Source organism: Scyliorhinus torazame, chromosome 1 (assembly GCF_047496885.1).
Source record: "Scyliorhinus torazame isolate Kashiwa2021f chromosome 1, sScyTor2.1, whole genome shotgun sequence".
Classification (NCBI taxonomy): domain Eukaryota; kingdom Metazoa; phylum Chordata; class Chondrichthyes; order Carcharhiniformes; family Scyliorhinidae; genus Scyliorhinus; species Scyliorhinus torazame.
In genome coordinates, this window is record NC_092707.1 from 419,541,282 (window position 1) to 419,551,411 (window position 10,130).

Below are 10,130 nucleotides of genomic sequence, written 5' to 3' on the forward strand. Positions count from 1 at the left end.
TGTAATCGTGTGCATTTTCCCCATGCTCTCTTGATATTATTGAAGGACCACTGTCCTCTGGGGATATCATACTTTGATTCAATATTTTTTGAGGTTTCACAGAGGTTAAAATGTCTACGAGTGAAAGATCTACAATCCCCCAACATATCTTCAACAGAAACATCTGGTATTCCAGCACCCCCCTTGGATGTAGTGGGGAGTAATTTTCTGTCTGCTAAAGGCTCTGAATCTACACTTTGATTTGGATCCGCCATAACTTTTCTTGATCGCTGACTGCCGTTTTATTTTAGTTACTGCAGTGACTAATCTTCCAGTCACGTCTGATAGTCTGAACGACTGGCACTTGATTTATTTAACACAGTCTATAAAAAATGTTCTTTTCAAGGGTCGAAATACTGATTGATGCGGCTTTAAGACTTTTAATGGGTGAAAAAGATATTTCTTACCCTAGTCTAGCCGTGGGTTCCGGCTGTCTTCTGGGCCTCCTCCGATTATCTCCGAAGCTTCCTGAAGGTTCCCGACCTCCTCCGATTATCTTCGAAGCTTTCCGTCGTCACCTGGGCCTCCGAAGGTCGTCCTCAGTACTCCCCCCTTCTGCCTGACTACGCCAAAATGAATGACTTGTAATCAGAAGATTCTAGGTTGGACTCCTGGCTGGCTCGCCAAAATGAAGGAATCTCTAATTTATAGGGAATCTTAACCTGTCGAACTACACCAAGTTTGGAGGAAGCTTAGTTGATGAATCAAGTCCTGGCGCAATATGACAAGTTGTAAGATTTGTAATATTTGTAGACTATGTCAAGTTGTTCGATTCCTTGTATTATTCGCCTGTGTATAGTTGAAGGAATTTATATCATCTCTGCTATTCGGTTATCAGTAGCACTTTGCGAATACTGGAACTCAGCAGAAATTTGCAGTATAAACTTCTCAGGTGCCAAAAAGAATTGTTTTATTTGTAGTCGCTTGATTACAATTTGAAAGTCATTTAAAAGGCAATTCGTAGACAATTCGAAGCTTTCAGAGAATTACAGACATTATCTTTCTTTGCTTAGGCAGACAGCTCGAAAGTAACTTTTAAAAGGTCAAAGTCTGGCAATGAAACATGAAGAGAGAGAGAAAGCTAATCTTCAGCTAAACTCAAACTCAAAGTCAAAAGTGGACTAACATCACTGACACAGACTAACAGACTGACAGAACCCCCAAAGACAATTAACCTAAAAACTAAAACACTAAACCTAAAATGGCGGGGAGAAACTTTTCAGTTATACACTTTCATATCTGTCTTAAGTCGTCTAATCACCCCCCCAATATAATCCGAATTGGTTTGGGTTAGACTCAAACACATTTGATTTGATGGCAAGCCGTCCATCTTCAATGTGCAACATTAGCTTTTTAATTGTTTCATGTCTACATGTTATGGAATGTGATATTCTGCTAATCTTTTAGCTGGTTTGGCTAATGTAACTATTGAGACTTCATATCGAGAATATATATATGATTCAATGCTCTTACAAACTGCATTGGACTCGTGCCACCTAGTTGCCATGGAACTCGGTCCTTGGCCTTGACAATTAGCACAAGCAGTGTCAAATTGTCTTGCAACTGTGCTGCTATAATCTTATCATGGAATTTTATGCTATTTCATGTATCATATTGAAGTCCTGAATTTATGTGTGCTGAAATTCTCATCTTTTAAAAATGAGTACTAAAACAGCTATCTTTTACCTATACTAGTTGTATTTGAAATACCTGGCTTCTACAGTAGTCCAGTGATATCAGGGTCTGAGTGTCCAGTAATATCAGGGTCTGACTGTCCAGTAATATCAGGGACTGAGTGTCCAGTGATATCAGGGTCTGAGTGTCCAGTAATATCAGGGTCTGAGTGTCCAGTAATATCAGGGTCTGAGTGTCCAGTGATATCAGGGTCTGAGTGTCCAGTAATATCAGGGTCTGGGAGTCCAGTTTAAGACGGGCTGATTGGACTCAGTGTGGTCAGTAATCGAGAACATTATCATGTTGCAGTAACTCAGTTGCAGCCTCAGCAATGACAGAAATATCCGGGTGATTAGTTGCGTTTCACAGAAGCATATTCGGAGTTTGTTTCGGACGGTGTTACTGCTGCACAGGCTTTGCTGTGTTTGAGCTGCAGTTCAGCATAATGGACTTGATCATCATTTGACTGAAACACAATAAAAACATTGGATATTGACTCTGACGGTTCCATTTGATTGGGGAGATGTGCAATAATCACTTTATATTAGTTATATTTTGGATGAATATTAACTTAACCAACTTAATACTGTGAATAATTAAATGAATGTCCACTGTAAATGATGTCTCACTGTTGTATAACTCTCACAACACCAGGTTAAAGTCCAGCAGGTTTGTTTGGAATCACTAGCTTTCGGAGCGCAGCTCCTCCACTGACCTGAGGAAGGAGCAGCGCTCCGAAAGCTAGTGACATCGAAACAAACCTGTTGGACTTTAACCTGGTGTTGTAAGACCTCTTACTGTGCTCACCCCAGTCCAACGCCGGCATCTCCACATCATGTTGTATAAATGTAACAGTTTGATTATTGTCAGTGAATATTTAAAATTGGTGAATGATCAGTTCCCATCTTCATGTTAATTATTATTAATGATCACTGTAACTGACAGATTCACAGAACTGGATATGCACGGCATCGGTCTGAAGGTTACAGACCTCTGCAAATATAAAAATACAGCAGTGACACATTCTATAAATCCATTGTCATTGTTACAGCGTTCCTGGTAAGTTGATTCATTGTGGTTTCTGAAATGAATCATTTCTATAGTTTTATATCTTGTGAAAGTCTGTATGTTGATCCATTCACTTACCTCAGGAGCAGGAGCTGCCAGATTGTCAGTGTGTTTTTGATCTGAGAGATAAGGGGCGGGATTCTCTGTTTGCTGACGCTGAAATCGGGAAACCCGATTGGGCGGAGAATTGGTTCCGACGGCAAAATCGCGACGGGTGTCGATTTGAGGCCAAATCGCGATTCTCTGTCACCTCGACAGCGGGGTCAATGCGTTTCACCCCACACGTACAGTAAACACTGTTTGCATATCATTAGCGGGCCCGACCCGGTATCCTCCGGGGGCCTCCGCGACGCTCCGCCTCCGATAGGCCGAGTTCCCAACGCTGCGGTTCTCTCGTGCTTTTAGAAATGGTGGGACCGGCGTGGCGGGTGCTGAGGGAGAGAGAGGGGGTAGGACACAGAGAGGAGCGACTGCGGGCTGCCAGGCCGCACACTGCCTGGGCTGGCTGGGGTGGGGTGTCCCGTGCCTGGGCACTGCCCACCATTATTGTGGCCATCTTGCTGTGAACCCACTGACCACCCACCTTGGCACCTGGTTCTGCAGAGAGACAACGGCCATATGGGCACCCCAACCCCTCCACCCCCGCACCCTACCCTCCACCAACACCCGTCCCCTCACCCCACCACCACCTACCAGCGGCCCGCCCAGGGCAACACCCACAGTAGCCCCTGCCGGGACCATGACGCATACCCTTGGCAAGGGCAGTGCCAGCCAATGGTACCACTGGCATCAGGGACGGGCACCAGGGCCAGAATCCCGCAAGGTGCCAGCCACTATCGGGGCCTAGGGTGCGGGTGTGGCGGGGTGGCGAGGGGGGGGACATGTGGTGATGTGCATCACTGTAAATACATGTAAGCTAGACAGACACTAGAGGGAGCACCAGAAACATCACACACACTCAACCAATAGATAAGTTAGATGGGCGGCGACCAATGGACATTCACGATACACAAGGAGGTGACACGACCACAGGGGGGCATTACACCAACCCATACATAAAGGACACCACACACATGATCAGCCCCTTTGGCCAGTGGAGACAGTCAGTGAGGAGAGGCACAGGGTTGATTCATTATCACACCCACCACGTGGAAGACAGCAGCTGGTTAGTCAGTTTAGGGAGCTACAATAGGATTAGCAGTAGTGTAGAACTCAAGTTATAAAAGTGTACATAGTGTAAATAAATGAGTTGAAGTTATTTACACGTCTCGACCTTCCTTGACAAGTGCAACACAAGGAAGCCGCTTATGTTACAAAGGAAACATAACAAAACAGGACAGGCGGGGGCGGAGTCCATGGTGCAAAATGTGTCCACCATGTAGCCTGCTGGACCTGGTTGGCTACGGGGGGGTACGCAACATGTAACATGTCGACCTTTCACCCCCTGCAGACAATAGATATTGAAATACAACCAGCAATGGGGGCCTTCCTGCCGGTCTCCGCAGCCCTGGGGGATGCCCTGCGGCTGTACGAGCTGGAGCTGCCCGAGGGGGAGGAGGCTGCAGCAGCGGAGATTTCTACACCCTCCTCTGTCTTTCCTAAAGATCCACCAGCCCGGAACGTTCTTCCCTGGAATGTTATATCCCTGAATGATTATACCCCGGAATGTTATAGAACATAGAACATAGAACAATACAGCGCAGTACAGGCCCTTCGGCCCACGATGTTGCACCGAAACAAAAGCCATCTAACCTACACTATGCCGTTATCATCCATATGTTTATCCAATAAACTTTTAAATGCCCTCAATGTTGGCGAGTTCACTACTGTTGCAGGTAGGGCATTCCACGGCCTCACTACTCTTTGCGTAAAGAACCTACCTCTGACCTCTGTCCTTTCTCTATTACCCCTCAGTTTAAAGTTATGTCCCCTCGTGCCAGCCATATCCATCCGCGGGAGAAGGCTCTCACTGTCCACCCTATCCAACCCCCTGATCATTTTGTATGCCTCTATTAAGTCTCCTCTTAACCTTCTTCTCTCCAACGAAAACAACCTCAAGTCCATCAGCCTTTCCTCATAAGATTTTCCCTCCATACCAGGCAACATCCTGGTAAATCTCCTCTGCACCCACTCCAAAGCCTCCACGTCCTTCCGAAAATGCGGTGACCAGAACTGTACGCAATACTCCAAATGCGGCCGTACCAGAGTTCTGTACAGCTGCAACATGACCTCCCGACTCCGGAACTCAATCCCTCTACCAAAAGGCCAACACTCCATAGGCCTTCTTCACAACCCTATCAACCTGGGTGGCAACTTTCAGGGATCTATGTACATGGACACCTAGATCCCTCTGCTCATCCACACTTTCAAGAACTTTACCATTAGCCAAATATTCCGCATTCCTGTTATTCCTTCCAAAGTGAATCACCTCACACTTCTCTACATTAAACTCCATTTGCCACCTCTCAGCCCAGCTCTGCAGCTTATCTATATCCCTCTGTAACCTGCTACATCCTTCCACACTATCGACAACACCACCGACTTTAGTATCGTCTGCAAATTTACTCACCCACCCTTCTGCGCCTTCCTCTAGGTCATTGATAAAAATGACAAACAGCAACGGCCCCAGAACAGATCCTTGTGGTACTCCACTTGTGACTGTACTCCATTCTGAACATTTCCCATCAACCACCACCTGTCTGGTGGACACCTGCCCTGTCTTCTTTCAGCTAGCCAATTTCTGATCCACATCTCTAAATCACCCTCAATCCCTAGCCTCCGTATTTTTTGCAATAGCCTACCGTGGGGAACCTGATCAAACGCTTTGCTGAAATCCATATACACCACATCAACTGCTCTACCCTCGTCTACCTGTTCAGTCACCTTCTCAAAGAACTCAATAAGGTTTGTGAGGCATGACCTACCCTTCACAAAGCCATGCTGACTATCCCTGATCATATTATTCCTATCTAGATGATTATAAATCTTGTCTCTTATAATCCCCTCCAAGACTTTACCCACTACAGACGTGAGGCTCACCGGTCTATAGTTGCCGGGGTTGTCTCTGCTCCCCTTTTTGAACAAAGGGACCACATTTGCTGTCCTCCAGTCCTCTGGCACTATTCCTGTAGCCAATGATGACATAAAAATCAAAGCCAAAGGTCCAGTAATCTCTTCCCTGGCCTCCCAGAGAATCCTAGGATAAATCCCATCAGGTCCCGGGGACTTATCTATTTTCAGCCTGTCCAGAATTGCCAACACCTCTTCCCTACGTACCTCAATGCCATCTATTCTATTAGCCTGGGGCTCAGCATTCTCCTCCACAACATTATCTTTTTCCTGAGTGAATACTGACGAAAAATATTCATTTAGTATCTCGCCTATCTCTTCAGACTCCACACACAATTTCCCATCCCTGTCCTTGACTGGTCCTACTCTTTCCCTAGTCATTCGCTTATTCCTGACATACCTATAGAAAGCTTTTGGGTTTTCCTTGATCCTTCCTGCCAAATACTTCTCATGTCCCCTCCTTGCTCGTCTTAGCTCTCTCTTTAGATCCTTCCTCGCTACCTTGTAACTATCCATCGCCCCAACTGAAACTTCACACCTCATCTTCACATAGGCCTCCTTCTTCCTCTTAACAAGAGATTCCACTTCCTTGGTAAACCACGGTTCCCTCGCTCGACGCCTTCCTCCCTGTCTGACCGGTACATACTTATCAAGAACACGCAGTAGCTGATCCTTGAACAAGCCCCACTTATCCAGTGTGCCCAACACTTGCAGCCTACTTCTCCACCTTATCCCCCCCAAGTCACGTCTAATGGCATCATAATTGCCCTTCCCCCAGCTATAACTCTTGCCCTGCGGTGTATACTTATCCCTTTCCATCATTAACGTAAACGTCACCGGATTGTGGTCACTGTCCCCAAAGTGCTCTCCTACCTCCAAATCCAACACCTGGCCTGGTTCATTACCCAAAACCAAATCCAACGTGGCCTCGCCTCTTGTTGGCCTGTCAACATATTGTTTCAGGAAACCCTCCTGCACACACTGTACAAAAAACGACCCATCTATTGTACTCGAACTATATCTTTTCCAGTCAATATTTGGAAAGTTAAAGTCTCCCATAATAACTACCCTGTTACTTTCGCTCATATCCAGAATCATCTTCGCCATCCTTTCCTCTACATCCCTAGAACTATTAGGAGGCCTATAAAAATCTCCCAACAGGGTGACCTCTCCTTTCCTGTTTCTAACTTCAGCCCATACTACCTCGGAAGAGTCCCCATCTAGCATCCTCTCCGCCACCGTAATACTGCTCTTGACTAGCAGCGCCACACCTCTCCCTCTTTTGCCTCCTTCTCTGAGCTTACTAAAACACCTAAACCCCGGAACCTGCAACATCCATTCCTGTCCCTGCTCTATCCATGTCTCTGAAATGGCCACAACATCGAAGTCCCAGGTACCAACCCATGCTGCCAGTTCCCCTACCTTGTTTCGTATACTCCTGGCATTGAAGTAGACACACTTCAAACCACCTACCTGAACACTGGCCCCCTCCTGCGACGTCAAATCTGTGCTCCTGACCTCTATACTCTCATTCTCCCTTACCCTAAAACTACAATCCAGGTTCCCATGCCCCTGCTGCATTAGTTTAAACCCCTCCAAAGAGCACTAACAAATCTCCCCCCCAGGATATTTGTGCCCCTCAGGTTCAGATGTAGACCATCCTGTCTGTAGAGGTCCCACCTTCCCCAGAAAGAGCCCCAGTTATCCAGAAATCTGAATCCCTCCCGCCTGCACCATCCCTGTAGCCACGTGTTTAAATGCTCTCTCTCCCTATTCCTCATCTCACTATCACGTGGCACGGGCAACAACCCAGAGATAACAACTCTGTTTGTTCTAGTTCTGAGCTTCCATCCTAGCTCCCTGAAAGCCTGCCTGACATCCTTGTCCCCTTTCCTACCTATGTCGTTAGTGCCAATGTGGACCACGACTTGGGGCTGCTCCCCCTCCCCCCTAAGGACCCGGAAAACACGATCCGAGACATCACGTACCCTTGCACCTGGGAGGCAACATACCAAACGCGAGTCTCTCACGCTCCCACAAAATCTCCTATCTGTGCCCCTGACTATCGAGTCCTAGAGTCCCCAATTACTAATGCTCTGCTCCTCTCCCCCCTTCCCTTCTGAGCAACAGGGACAGACTCCGTGCCAGAGGCCCGTACCCCATGGCTTAAGCCATCCCCCCCACAAGTATCCAAAGCGGTATACTTGTTTCTCAGGGGAACGACCGCAGGGGATCCCTGCACTGACTGCTTTTTCCCAGTCCCTCTTACAGTTACCCACCTATCTCCAATCTTTGGTGTAACTAATTCCCTGAAGCTGCTATCTATGACCCCTTCTGCCTCCCGAATGATCCGAAGTTCTTCCAACTCCAGCTCCAGTTCCCTAACTCGGTCTTGGAGGAGCTGGAGATGGCAGCACTTCCTGCAGGTAAAATCAGCAGGGACACTAACTGCATCCCTCACCTCAAACATCCTGCAGGAGGAACATTGCACTCCCTTCCCTGCCATCCCTCTAACTTTCTACCAAGATCTGGCTAACTAAATTAAATTTTTATAAAAAATAATAATAATATAATAATATATGGTACTTACCTCAGACCAAAGGGTTTTATTATTAGGTTAGAGGAGGAGGGTGGGTGGGAGACACTACACGTGTAGTGTCTTGGGTTTCCTCTCCACCAGAATTTATTGGTGAGGGTCTTCCCAGACGTCCGCGGGTCGACTTCCTGTTCCCGCCTAAAAAACTAATTTAAAAAAAAAGAAAAATTCTCAGCTCCTGCTGAAATTGACTAACCAGCCAGCTCCACTCCCGCTGAAATCGACTGGCCTGCCCCTGCAAAGACAAGTGCTTTTAAAGGACAGACTTACCTCCCAGCAGCCACTTCCGCACTGCTCCCGCTGAAACTGACTCACCAGCTGTTCTCACGCCGAAATCGACTGGCCTGCCCCTGCAAAGACAAGTGCTTTTAAAGGTTGACTTACCTCCCAGCAACCTCCTTCCGCAATGCTCCTGCTGAAACTGACTCACCAGCTGTTCTCACGCCGAAATCGACGGAATGATATACCCCGGAATGTTATGTCCCAGAATGTTCTTCCCCAGAATGTTATATCCCGGAATGTTATATTCCCAGGAATGATATATCCCGGAACGTTATTCCCCGGAATGATATACCCTGGAATGTTATTCCCAGGAATGTTATACCCCCGAATGATATTCCCAGGAATGTTATACCCCGGAATGTTATATCCCGGAATGTTATTCCCAGGAATGTTATACCCCGGAATGTTATTCCCAGGAATGTTAGATCCCGGCATGTTAGATCCCGGAATGATATTCCCGGGAATGATATTCCCGGGAATGATATTCCCGGGAATGTTATAACTGGGAATGTTATAACTGGGAATGTTATAACTGGGAATGTTCTACCCCGGAATGTTAAACTGCCAGTCCTGCCCCTCCCATACAGTGGTCTCTGTGAGGGCAACAGTATCACAATCCACACCATTAACTCATAAGTGTTACCGATTACGCTCTTATCGAGAGAGAGAGAGAGAAAGAGAGAGAGAGAGAGAGAGAGAGAGAGAGAGAGAGAGAGAGAGAGAGAGAGAGAGGGAGAGAGAGAGAGGGACTGAGAGAGCGAGGGAGAGACAGACACAGACACAGAGAGAGAGACAGACAGAGAGACAGAGAGAGAAACAGACACAGACACAGAGAGAGAGATGTCATGTTGGGGGTTCTGGTTCACAAACAAGCCAACATTGCTGGAAGTGGTGTAACGCTATTTTATTAACTGTTCAACTATGCTAACATACTGTAAACGTGGGTATAAGCAACACCAGCTTAACTGTGGATCCTTTCCTATCACTATCTAGGTGAGGCACTCAGCACATGGTGAATGTCTGTGTTGCAGGCTGTGAGCTCTGTGCTCCGAGCTGGCTGCTGCTAGAATGAGCAGGAACTCTCCTGTCCCCTTTCTTTATAGTGCGTGTGCTCTCACTGGTGATTGGCTGCGGTGTTGTGTATGTTGATTGGTCCCACTGCATGTCCATCAGTCTGTGTGTGTGTCTGCACCATAATGTACTGATGTATATTATGACAAGAGTGACAGAGACACAGAGACACAGAGACACAGAGACACAGAGACACAGAGACACAGAGACACAGAGACACAGAGACACAGAGACACAGAGACACAGAGACACAGAGACACAGAGACACAGAGACACAGAGACACAGAGACACAGAGACACAGAGACACAGAGACACAGAGACACAGAGACA

The 10,130-nt window shown here is 46.9% G+C and overlaps 1 protein-coding gene across 1 annotated transcript in view; it reads right to left on the reverse strand.

Annotated features, from left to right (window-relative positions):
- Positions 1 to 793: 793 nt before the first annotated feature.
- The window catches only part of LOC140412136 (junctional adhesion molecule C-like), a 377,296-nt gene continuing 367,959 nt past the window's right edge, over positions 794 to 10,130 (reverse strand). Inside the window, exon 5 of the mRNA XM_072500801.1 lies at positions 794 to 2,179. The gene's annotated coding sequence lies outside the window, so the exon portion shown is untranslated. The remainder of the gene's footprint in view (positions 2,180 to 10,130) is intronic.